We start from the raw sequence: 10,438 nt of genomic DNA, 5'->3' as shown, positions 1-10,438 counted from the left end.
AAGTAGAGTTACAAACCGAAAATACAGTAAAACTGAACTTCATGTTTACCCATGAAATTACCTTTACTGGAGATAATTATTTCTTCTTACAGCTTTGGGTTACTATCTAGCATTCCTTCATTTCAACCTGAAGGATTCCCTTTAGTATTTCTTGTACAGCAGGTTTAGTCGTCACAAACTCCCTCAGCTTTTATCTAGAAATGTCTTAATGTCATCCTCATTATTGAAAGAAAGTTTTTCTTGGTAAAGAATTGTTACAGTTTTTTTCCCCCTTTCTTCCAGCACTTTAAATATGTCATCCCACTGCCCTCTGGCCTCCATGGTTTCTGAGGAGAAATTTGCATTTAGTCTTATTGAGGATCCTTGTATGTGATGATTTGCTTCTCTCTTGCTGCTCTCAGGATTTTCTCTTTGTCTTTGGTTTTTGAGAGTTTGATTATAAAGTGTCTCTGATTTCTTTGGGTTTATCCAATTGGAGTTCATTCAACTTCTTGTATGTGTACATTAATCAAATTTGGGAAGTGTTCAGCCATTATTTCTTCAAATATTCTTTCTATCCCTTTCTCTCGCTCTCCTTCTAGGACTTCCATAATGTGTATGTTGGTCCATTTGATGGTGTCCCACAGGTCTCTTATGCTCTGTTCATTTTTCTTTTCTTTTTTTTCTTTCTGTACCCAGACTGGATCATTTCAATTTTTCTGTCTTCAAGTTCATTGATTCTTTCTTCTGCCAGCTCGAATCTATTGTTGAGCCCCTCTAGTGATATTTTTTATTTCAGTTACTGTACTTTTCAGCTTCAGAATTTGTTTGGCTCCTTTTCATAGTTCATATCTCTTGATATTCTAATTTTGTTCTTGAATTGCTTTCATCATTTCCTTTAGTCCTTTGTCCATGCTTTCCTTAATAAGCTCTTTGAGCATATTTAAGACAGTTGTTTTAAAGTCTTTATCTAGTAAGTCCAACGTCTTGGTTTTCTCAGGTATGGTTTCTGTCATTTTGTTTTATTCCTTTGAATGGACCATCCTTCCCTGTTTCTCTGTATGCTTTGTGATTTTTTTTTTGTTATTGTTGTTGAAAATGGGACATTTGGGTAATATAATGTAGTAACTCTGGAAATTAGATTCTACCCTTCCTTGGGGTTTGCTGGTTTCTCTCTCTCTTTCTTTATTTTTTATAGTTGAAGGCTGTATTAGTTCATTGGTTTAGTGACTTTTCCAAATTGATTTTTAAAAGACTGGATTAATGACATGTCTGTTCACCGAAGTTTCTGTTCCTTTAGTTTGTATTCAGCAGTTGTTTTGACAGAAGTTGAAAAGAAAATAAATGGAAAAAATCAAACAATAGAAAAAAAACTTCTTGAAGTCTTTACAAATTGTGCTAGGGTACTCCTTTAACTCTTAGCCAGGCTTACACTGATTCTAGAGATCATCCTGAGGTAAAAGTTTAGGATTTTCTCAGGTCTTTTCTGGTGATACATTTTTCCCTGGGCATGTATGTGGCTATCTGAATTTCTTGGTATACATGAGTGCCTCTGAGTGCCTCAGCTTCCCCAAAGAAACTCTCTTCTTGGCTCCTTGACCTTAGCACTAAGTTTTTATTGTGTGTCTCAATCTCCCTCTCTTGCCCCAGGCAGCTACAGGCCTTTTAGTCCACTCTACAGTGCTGGGTTTCTGATCATATACTACCTCCTGAAATGGTTGAAAGTCCACCAATTCTTCTTGGCATAGTGACTCTGTGTATTCCTTCCATCTTCTTTTGATGTTTCCTGCATCGTTTAATATTTTCCCCATAGAATCCTTCAATATTGCAACTCGAAGCTTGAATTGTTTCTTCAGTTCTTCCAGCTTGTGTAAGGCTATGCGCATTCCTCCCTTTTGTTTTTCTAACTCCAGGTCTTTGCACATGTCATTATAATACTTTATTTTGTCTTCTCGAGCAGCCCTATGAAATCTTCAGTTCTTTTACTTCATCATTTCTTCCTTTTGCTTTAGCTACTTAACATTCAACAGCAAGTTTCAGAGTCTCTTCTGACATCCATTTTGGTCTTTTCTTTCTTTCCTGTCTTTTTACTGACCTCTTACTTTCTTCATGTATGATGTCCTTGATGTCATTCCACAACTTGTCTGGTCTTCAGTCATTAGTGTTTAACGTGTCAAATCTATTCTTGAGATGGACTCTAAATTCAGGTAGGATATACTCAAGATCATACTTTGGCTCTTGTGGACTTGTTCTAATTTTCTTCAGCTTCAACTTGAACTTGCATATGAGCAATTGACGGTCAGTTCCACAGTCGGCTCCTGGCCTTGTTCTGACTGATGATATTGAGCTTTTCCATTGTCTCTTTCCATAGATGTAGTCGATTTGATTCCTGTGTATTCCACCTGGTGAGATCCACATGCATAGTTGCTGTTTATGTTGTTGAAAAAGGTATTGGCAATGTAGAAGTCGTTGGTCTTGCAAAATTCTATCATGCGATCTCCAACATCGTTTTTATTACCAAGGCCATATTAACCAACTACTGAACCTTCTTCTTTGTTTCCAACTTTCACATTCCAATCATCAGTAATTATCAATGCATCCTGATTGCATGTTCGATCAATTTTATACTTCAGAAGTTTGTAAAAATCTTCAGTTTCTTCGTCTGTGGCCTTAGTGATTGGTGCATAAATTTGAATAATAGTTGTGTTAACTAGTCTTCCTTGTAGACACATGAATATTATCCTATCACTGACACCACTGTACTTCAGGATAGATCTTGAAATGTTCTTTTTGATGATGAATACGCCATTCCTCTTCAAGTTGTCATTTCCGGCATAGTAGACCATATGACTGTCTGATTCAAAAAGGCCAATATCAGTCCATTTCAGCTCACTAATTTCTAGGATATCAATGTTTATATGTTCTATTTCATCTTTGATGATTTTCAATCTTCCTAGATTCATACTTTGTATAGTCCACATTCTGATTATTAATGGATGTTTGCAACTGTTTCTTCTCATTTCGAGTAGTGCCACATCAGCAAATGAAGGTCCTGACAGCTTGACTCTATCCACGTCATTAAGGTTGACTCTACTTTGAGGAGGCAGCTCTTCCCCAGTTGTATTTTGAGTGCCTTCCAACCTGCGGGGCTTATCTTCCGGCACTATATCAAACAATGTTCTGCTGATACTCATAAGGTTTTCACTGGCTGATTTTTTCAGAGGTAGACTGCCAGATCCTTCTTCTTAGTCTGTCTTAGTCTGGAAGCTCAGCTGAAACCTGTCTGCCATGGGTGACCCTGCTGGTATTTGAATACTGGTGGCATAGCTTCCAGAATCACAGCAACACGCAAGCCTCCACAGTACAACAAACCGACAGACGTGTCGGGGAAGTGCTGGAAGTGCTCACTTATCTGTGCCAAGAAATTTGGAAGACAGCTACATGGACAACTGATTGGAAGAGATCCGTATTTATGCCTATTCCAAAGAAAGGTGATCCAACTGACTGTGGAGATTATTGAACAATATCATTAATATCACACGCAAGTAAAATTTTACTGAAGATCATTCAAAAGCAGCTGCAGCAGTACATAGACAGGGAACTGCAGGAATTCAAGCCAGATTCAGAAGAGGACGTGGGACCAGGATATCATTGCTGATGTCAGATGGATCCTGGCTGAAAGCAGAGAATACCAGAAAGATGTTTACCTGTGTTTTATTGACTATGCAAAGGCATTCGACTGTGTGGATCATAACAAATTATGGATAACATTGGGAAGGATGGGAATTCCAGAACACTTAATTGTGCTCAGGAGGAACCTGTACATAGATCAAGAGGCAGTCATTTGAACAGAACAAGGACATACCATGTGGTTTAAAGTCAGCAAAGGTGTGTGTCAGGGTTGTATCCTTTCACCATACTTATTCAATCTGTATGCTGAGCAAATAATCCGAGAAGCTGGACTATATGAAGAAGAATGTGGCATCAGAAGACTCATTAACTACCTGTGTTATGACGATGACACAACCTTGTTTGCTGACAGTGAAGAGGACTTGAAGCACTTACAGATGAAGATCAAAGACTACAGCCTTCGGTACGAATTACACGTCAACATAAAGAAAACAAAAATCCTCACAACTGGACCAGCAATGAACATCACGATAAACAGAGAAAAGATTGAAGTTGTCAAGGATTTCATTTTACTTGGATCCAGAATCAACACCCATGGAAGCAGCAGTCAAGAAATCAAATGACTCATTGTATTGGGCAAATCTGCTGCAAAAGCCCTCTTTAAAGTGTTAAAAAGCAAAGATATCACATTGAAGACTAAGGTGCACCTGACTCAAGCCATGGTGTTTTCATTCGCCTCATATGCATGTGAAAGCTGCACAATGAATAAGGAAGATAGAAAAAGAATTGACGACTGTGAATTATGGTGTTGGCGAAGAATATTGAATATACCATTGACTGCCAAAAGAATGAACAAATCTGTCTTGGAAGAAGCACAGCCAGAATGCTCCTTAGAAGCAAGGATGGTGAGACCAGGCCTCACATACTTTGGACATGCTATCAGGAGAGAGTAGCCCCTGGAGAAGGACATCATGCTTGGTAAAGTAGAGGGTCAGACAAAGAGAGGAAGACCCTCAAGGAGATGGATTGACACAGTGGCTGCAACAATCAGCTCAAGCATAACAAAGATTCTGAGCATGGCGCAGGACTGGGCAGTGCTTCGTTCTGTTGCACATAGGGGTCGGTATGAGTCAGAACCGACTTTATGGCACCTAACAACAATAACAACAGTGCTGGGGGTTATGCCTGCAGCTCCTCTGCCTTACACTACCTCCAGGTTGGATGAAACAGAGATGTGTGCTTTGCTTCAGTCTTTTAGGTAGCCACTTGACAGGTTCAAAGAGGCAAACACAGTAATTTGTGCATTAGATGTGGTCTGCTCCTTTCAGAATACGGGAGGAGGGTCCCAAGCTGGCAACGTGTGCTGTCACTCTAAGCTAGCTGCCAAGCCAGGGCAGGGGAGGGGCATGGTTCAGTAACAAAAGCTCTAGAGCTTCCCTACCATTTTCTTAACATTTCCTTTTTCTTGATTCAGCATTCACTTGGTTGCTGTGAACTTCTGTTTACCAGAGTTCTGACAAGGTTGGTTCTGACAGTTTCTTCTTGTTTTTAATGTTTCTTTGGGGGACTGGAGCATGGAGCTTCTGACTTCTTGGTGTTATCACTCTCCCCCACCATACTGTTTACTAACTCTGTGCCTATTCCCCAGCTTCTGCATGCTTTGCTGTTAATGGTTAGCAACTGTGACCTTCAGTGGATTGTCCTTGGTCATAGCAGTCACCTCATTTGCACAAAGTTGGAAGCAGTGGTGTGCTGGTAAATGTTTAACAACTGACTCTCTGAAAAAAAAAAGTCCTGATTTGTAGCATTTATTGTTTGCCATGATGTAAATACTCCCACAATAGCCAATTTCACACTGCCAATGTGACTTTACTGAAATCAGAGTTGAGAATAATTGCCTCACACAAGTCAGTACAAACCAGCCCCAGCACACCACTGGTTGGAAGGGCCTGGGAGTTCACATTCCCACCCCAACCCCCTTCCCACTGTCATGTAGCCAATGACAGACTGGTGTGGAAATATAAAACCCAGATCTTTTTTCTTTAGGAGGAGCAAATTCTAAAGTGTAATTTTCATTGTAGAGCTCCTTCTGGGGATTAGGCTAAGTCTGGGACTTCACATGAAATTATAAACCTGCTTGGTTTCCTCACCTTTTGCAGTCTGCTTCCCTTAATGACTTCTTCTGTGAGTGCTTCATCAATAAGTCACTTGCACAAAAATCCTCATCTCAGAGTCCGCTTCTAGGTGAAACTTATCTACAGCAGTTGGTACATGTTGTGATGTCAGGGGCAGAGAGAGATCCTTCTTTTAAGAAAAGTTTTGCTAAAAAAAAAGCTGGACAGCGATGGCAAGTAATATTATGGTTACTTTTGGGACTTATAGTTATTGAATTTTAGAGTTCTGTGGACTAGGAATTGGAGTATGTAAAGTAAAAGAGAAAATAATTGTAATCTCTCCTTGATAACTTTCTGAGTCAATCCCATCATGTTGAGGAAAACCTAGTGGAGACAAAGGACTGGTGGCTGGTAGGTTAGGGAGCTATATGTGAAGAGAAACATTTACTTGAGGGAAAGGGGCTTAGTGAGAATGATAAAAACAATAATGATAATCATTAAAACTTATTGAGAGCTTACTATGTGCAAGCCCATGCTTAGTGCTCTACTGACATTATTCAAGAATATGTTCACATATTTGACAAATATTTATTGAGCACTTACTATGTATCTGATGCTGTTCTAAGCACTGGGGATACAGCAGTGAACAAAACAAAAGTCTTTGCTCTCCTGGAGCATATGTTCTATTTAGGAGGAGATAGACAATAAACAAACACATTTATAATATGTTAAATTTTATGAAGAAAAATAAAGCAGGTAAGAGAATACAGTGACTGGCATTGGGATACTATCTTTATATAGGTGGATGTCCTCTCTGAGAAGGTGACATTTGAACAGAAAGACCAAAATAGAGTGAAATAGTGAGCCACATGGATATCAAGAGTGACACTAAGTGCAAAGGCCCTGAGGTAGGAGCATGTTAAGAGTCCAGGGACAGCAAGAAAACTGGTGTTTCTAGGGTAGTGTGAGCAAGCAAGGAGTAGTAGGAGACCAGGTCAGAAAGATAGTAGAGGGACGGATTGTTTAGCGTCTGATACAGACCATGTAAAGACTTTGGCTTTTACTCTGCGTGAGATGGGAGCCACTGGAGGGTTTTGTGCAGAGGGATGACATCATCTGACTTACTTTTAAAAGATCCGTCTGGCTAATGTGTAGAGAACAGACTGAAGAGAAAGGGCAAAGGGGAAAGCAGGGAGGCCAGAGAGGAGGCTGTGGCAAAAATCTAGGTGAGAAGTGATGCTGGCTTGGATCAGAGTGAGCTGGGAAGGTAGTGAGAAGTGGCTGAATTCTGGACATATTTTGAAGGTAGTGCCCAGCATAGTATTTGCCCATTTAGTCCTCTCAGCAACATGATGAGGAAAGCACTTATTAGCCTTATTTTACAAAAAAAGTAAACCAAGACTCAGGAAAGTTAATAATTTTGCCCAGTGTTGTGAGTTGAATTGTGCCCCCCAAAAAGATATGCTGAAATCCTAAATCTTGGTACCTGTGAATGTGACATTATTTGGAAATAGGATCTGACTTATTTAGTGCTGCTATAACAGAAATACCATAAGTGGATGGTTTTGGCAAACAGAAATTTGTTTTCTCATAGTTTAGGAGGCTAGAAGTCCAAAATCGGGGTGCCGGCTCTAGGGGAAGGCTTTCTATTTCTATCCCTTCTTTTATATCTCAAAAGAGATTGCCTGAAGAACAATCCAATCTTGTAGATTGAGTCCTGCTTCATTAACATCGTAGAGGTTAGGATTTACAATACATGGGATAATCACATCAGATCACAAAATGGTGGACAACCACACAATACTGGGAATCATGGCCTAGCCAAGTTGATACAGATTTTTCTGGGACACAGTTCAATACACAACAGGGTCTTTGCAAATGTAATCAAGTTAAGAAGAGATCCTACTGGATTAGGGTGGGACCTAAATCCAATGACTGGTGTCCTTATTAGGAAAGAGAGATTTGGAGATACACAAACACACAGAGAAGGACATGTGAAGATGGAGGCAGAGACTGGAGTGATGCTTCCACAACCCAAGGAACACCAAGGAATACTGGCAACCACTACAAGTTGGAAGAGGCAAGAATTGGCTTCTCCCCTAGAAACTTCAGAGGGAGCATAGCCCTGTAACGACTTGATTTTGCCTCCAGAACTGTGACAGAATAAATTTCTCTTGTTTTAAGCCACCAAGTTTGTGATATTTTTTTATGGCATCCACGGGAAACTAATATACCCAGAGTCAGGCTTAGAACCTAGGTCTGTCCAACATTGGCACCACCAAGCTTAACAACCATGCCGGAGGTTTCACATCCCCTTTGATTTCACTCTGCCTGGACGGAGGTTGGCAGCATGGCCCATGAGTGGAAAAGAATCAGGCAGAAGTGATTTCCTCTCCAGCTCAGCCAGTACGAACTGGGGGAAACTGGGAAGTATCTAAACTCTCTGAACATCATTTTCCTCATCTGTGCATTGGGGGTTAATAATATCTTCCTTGCTGGGCCATTGGGAAGTGTTATGGATTGAACTGTGTCCTCCAAAAATGTGTGTTGTAAATCCTAACCTTTATGCCTGTGGTTATAATTCCCAGTGATGGGATTTGGGAATGGGTATTCTTTGTTATGTTAATGAGATAGGATTAGTGTAGGGTGTGTCTTAAATCAATCTCTTTTGAGATATAAAAGAGATTAAACAAGCAAGCGGAAGAAGCAGAGATGGGGTAAGATAGATGCCAATCCACATGGAGATCTCTAAGGAAGGAAACAGGAAGCAGAAGCTGAAGAGATAAGGACCTTCTTCCAGAGCCGAAAGAGAGAGAAAGCATTTCCCTAGAGCTGGTGCCCTGAATTCAGACTTCTAGCCCCCTGAACTGTGAGAAAATAAAATTCTGTTTGTTAAAGCCATCTACTTGTGGTATTTCTGTTATAGTAGCACTAGATTACTAAGACAGAATTTGGTTCCAAGAAGTGGGGGTGCTGCTCTAACAAATACCTACACTGTGGAAGTGGTTTTGGAATTGAGTAATGGGTAGAGGCTGGAAGAGTTTTAAGGTGCCTAATGGTAAAAGGCTTGATTGCCTTGAAGAGACTGCTGGTAGAATTATGGGTGTCAAAGGAAATTCTGGTAAGGGCTCAGAAGGACGTGAGGAGAGCTATAGAGAAATTCTCTATCATCTTAGAGAATACTTATGGTGCCAGCAAAAGAATGTTGTTAGAAATGTGGATGTTAAAGGTGCTTCTGGTGAGGCTTTAAAAGAAAATGATGAACATGCGATTAAGCAATGGAGGAAGGACAATCCTTTTTATGTAGTGGCAAAGAACTTGTCTGAATTATGTTCAAATGTTTGGTGGAAGGTAGAACTTGTAAGTGATGAACTTGGATATCTGGCTGGTGAGATTTCTAAGCAAGATCTTTTTTTTCATAGTTTCTTTTTTTATTGTTGTGCTTTAAGTGAAAGTTTACAATTCAAGTTAGTCTTTCATACAAAAATTTATACATACATTGTTATGTGACCCTAGTCGCTCTCCCTATACTGTGGCAGCACACTCTTCCTTTCCAACCCGGATTTCCTGTGTCCATTCAACCAGCTCCTGACCCTCTCTGCCTTCTCATCTCTCCTCTGGACAGGAGCTGCCCATTAGTCTTGTGTGTCTACTTGAGCTAAGAAGCACTCTCTTCATGAGTATCATTTTATGTCCCATAGTCCAGTCTAACCTTTGTCTGAAGAGTTGGCCTCGGGAATGATTTTAGTTTTGGGCTAACAGAGAGTCCAGGGGCCATATCTTCTGGGGTCCCTCCAGTCTCAATCAAACCATTAAGTCTGGTCTTTTTACTAGAATTTGAGTTCTGCACCCCATTTTTTCTCCTGCTCCATCAGGGACTCTCTGTTGTGTTCCTGTCAGGGCGGTCATTGGTGGTAGCCAAGCGCCATCTAGTACTTCTGGTCTCAGGCTGATGAAGTCTCTGGTTTATGTGGCCCTTTCTGTCTCTTGGACTAATACTTTCCTTGTGTCTATGGCGTTCTTCATGCTCCTTTATTCCAGGTGGGTTGGGACAAATTGATGCATCTTAGAAGGCTGCTCACTAGCTTTTAAGACCCCAGATGCCACTCACCAAAGTGGGATGTAGAACACTTTCTTAATAAACTTTGTTATGCCAATTGGCCTAGATGTCCCCTGAAAGCATGGTCCCCAGACCCCCGCCCCTGCTACTCTGTCCCTCAAAGTGTTTGGTTGTATTCAGGAGACTTCTTAGCTTTAGTTTAGTCCAGTTGTGCTGACTTCCCCTGTAGTGAGTGCTGTCCTTCCCTTCACCTAAGATAGTTCTTGTCTACTTTCTAGTTAGTGAATAACCCTCACCCTCCCTCCCCACCCTCGTAACCTTCAAAGAATGTTTTCTTCTGTGTTTATACCTTTTCTTGAGGTCTTGTAATAGTATCTTATACAATATTTGTCCTTTTGGGACTGACTAAATTCATTCAGCATAATACCTTCCAGATTCCTCCATGTTATAAGATATTTCACGGATTCATCATTGTTCTTTTTGTTAAGTAGTATTCCATTGTGTGAATATACCATAATTTGTTTATCCATTCATCCGTTGATGGGCACCTAGGTTGTTTCCGTCTTTTTGCTATTGTGAACAGTGCTGCAATGAACATAGGTGTGCATATATCTATTCATGTGACGGCTCTTAATTCTCTAGGATATATTCCAAT

Source organism: Trichechus manatus, unplaced genomic scaffold (genome assembly GCF_000243295.1).
Source record: "Trichechus manatus latirostris isolate Lorelei unplaced genomic scaffold, TriManLat1.0 scaffold00046, whole genome shotgun sequence".
Classification (NCBI taxonomy): domain Eukaryota; kingdom Metazoa; phylum Chordata; class Mammalia; order Sirenia; family Trichechidae; genus Trichechus; species Trichechus manatus.
Note: the sequence above shows the minus strand (reverse complement) of the source record.